The 2,711-nt window shown below is 35.1% G+C and overlaps 1 long non-coding RNA gene across 1 annotated transcript; it reads left to right on the top strand.

Moving 5' to 3' along the window:
- The first annotated feature begins 270 nt into the window (after positions 1-270).
- Positions 271-1,949, top strand: LOC108677326. Its single transcript, XR_001931249.2, has 2 exons — positions 271-335; positions 872-1,949. It is a non-coding gene; the product is annotated as an uncharacterized LOC108677326 (long non-coding RNA).
- Positions 1,950-2,711: the final 762 nt, after the last annotated feature.

Here is a 2,711-nt window from a genome sequence, read left to right as displayed (position 1 = left end):
TGGATTTGGTGGTGGGAAAGGAGGTGGTGGACATGGGGGAGGTGGCGGTGGATATGGTGGTGGTGGTGTCATCGGTGGAGGTGGATTTGGTGGTGGAAAAGGAGGTGGTGGACATGGGGGAGGTGGCGGTGGATACGGTGGTGGTGGTGGAGCTATAGGTGGAGGTGGATTTGGTGGTGGCAAAGGAAGTGGTGGTGGATATGGCGGTGGTGGTGGTGGGGCCATTGGCGGAGGTGGAAAAGGAGGCTTCGGTGGGGGCGGAGGTGGTGGAGGATACGGAGGAGGGGGCAGTGGTGGCGGTGGTGGTGGATACGGCGGTGGAAGTCAAATGATGGGTGAGCTTTAGAAAAATCGATTCATAGAAAAAATTCATATAAGACTACAATTGGATCTATTTACATATTATTTCTGTATAATGATAATATTATCATATGACCGCCATGTCAAATGCTGTTTATATTATTGGTCGTCATAGCAGCTCCAGTAATGCATTTTCTAGCCTGGTTGGAATAATTAAATTTTTCAAAGTATTTAATTTATTTAAGTATTTAAGTAAATTTAATTATTCCCAGTCTCCTCGCATATCAAAATTTAAGTTTCGTCAGTCAAACTTCTAGTGTATGTTTCGTGCAGATTGCAGATAAATGTTCAATTCTTGTATATCAGCACTTATTATGGTCTGTTGAAATTTGAATTAAAAAATTATTTCTGATCGAGGGATGTCCTTAATAGGATGAATATATATAGACAGACATTCATATTATTCAACAATTATCGGAAGGTAAACCAAGTAGTTAGCACTTAGACTATATAATATAAGGTCTTAACATGACGGCTTAATTAATTTTATTGTTAATCATGTTTTTTCCAGGGTACTGAAAAGAACAAAGGATCTCATCGAACTCAGTAACATCCATCGCACGCAACATCGTCAGAAAAAATCTATAATAACGAAACAAATTATGCAAATTCATCAATATTTCAACATAATTTTCAGATGAAGTTGATTTCATCTTCCAATACTTTAAATGCATTCACTATTTAATAGAATATGTAACGTTTTTGTAGTATTAATAATTTCAACTATCATCACTGCGTTTGACATGCACCATCTGCATCCAATACTGTAATGAATGAAAACTCGAGTTATGATTTTATAACCGTTCCACACTATAAACTAGAAAATGATTCTGGAAAGAAATAGAATATAATTTTTCAACTTGTTCGGATTCGTTTCGATAATTATTTTCTGCTGCTGATCATCACTATTTTAATGTTTACACTCATCAAAACTATTTCATTCAGATTAGTAACAGATTCAAGCGAGTATTATCATATTCCGTGCAAGCGAAACATACATTCATTAATGGAACATAGTATTTACATTCATTCCCCTTCCTAACACTTTTTTTACTTTTAGACAAGAAGTCACACTTTTCATTTTATCACTTTTTTCACGGTCACAAATTTCTTACTCTGCTTTTCATTTCACTGATAAATCCGTTTGAAAGCATAGAATTATTTATTGTAGAAATTTTCTTCATGCATTTCTGTATAACTGAAATAGTATTTATTCGAGCTCTTGTTGTAACTTTGATCGAGCTCCAACTGAGCAATTTACGTAGATATCTCTCATGCAATAGTGAAACTACTCAATTTTAACAGTGTAACTGTGAAATAAAATTCGTCAAATTGTTCAGTTTGTAATTGTAGTGAAACAATCCATTTCGTGAATGCAATAAATAACGAAGGCCCTTCGATCTCCGCCGCTTCTGTAAGGGCTCAGAGAAACCTAATTCAACTTTTGTCGATAGTTGCGTTAGTTTTATTCGAGTTTTAATAAGTACTGGTATATTTATTTGTAAAGTATACACTAATCATTATAATCATGACTATCATTTAAGACTGAGACACGATCATGGCATGTAAATAAATTCGGTGTGAGTAAACTTTTGTGAATTTTTCCCTTTAAGAACAGGCCGACCAATGGTAATTCAAATTGGAAATATATATAGTTATGACGGGAAAGATAAGCCAAATTATGCATAAAAGTCAAGATTATCTATCCACGTCAATAGATTTAATTTACTGGCATCGTGGAGCACAATACAGAACAAATAGTGGATTTTCCTAATTTTTCATCTGCACTTTACTACACAAATCAGATGCAAAATCCTACCAGAAATGGAATAAAATTTAAAATAATTTTGATCTGAAGACTGACATAGATTGTTTATCATTTACAATGCCTTAAGGACTTAAAAATTTGAATCGTAGAAAATTCCACCAATACAATCGTTCATTTGCAGTTTTCGAGGAGATGTACGCAGAGATATTCTGGTAGGATTTTGCATCTGATTTGTGTAGTAAAGTACAGATGAAAAACTAGGAAAATCCACTGTTTAATCGCGGCAGTTTGTTCAGCAATCCAGTTGAGGGAGACGACTGAACCATGCAAGGCCGGAGTGAGAGCTCTAGTATAGCTATGTTAAAATAATGTGAACTGATAATAGCACAAACTCAGTTAAATGATCGCAAACGACACAAGAAAATATCAAAATTTAAAAGATCAGTCGACCTATGATAACTAGTTTATACCATGTAAAAAGTCGTCATTTCCCAATAAACAACTGATTTTTGATCAAATATAATTACAGTAGCTGTTGCTCCACCAAATCTGAGTCCATATCACAAGTTTTTTCTCCCTCCAT

Source organism: Hyalella azteca, unplaced genomic scaffold, assembly GCF_000764305.2.
Source record: "Hyalella azteca isolate HAZT.00-mixed unplaced genomic scaffold, Hazt_2.0.2 contig10702, whole genome shotgun sequence".
Classification (NCBI taxonomy): Eukaryota; Metazoa; Arthropoda; class Malacostraca; order Amphipoda; family Hyalellidae; genus Hyalella; species Hyalella azteca.
The sequence above is the reverse complement of the archived record's forward strand: the minus strand, read 5'-3'. Positions and strand labels throughout refer to the sequence as shown.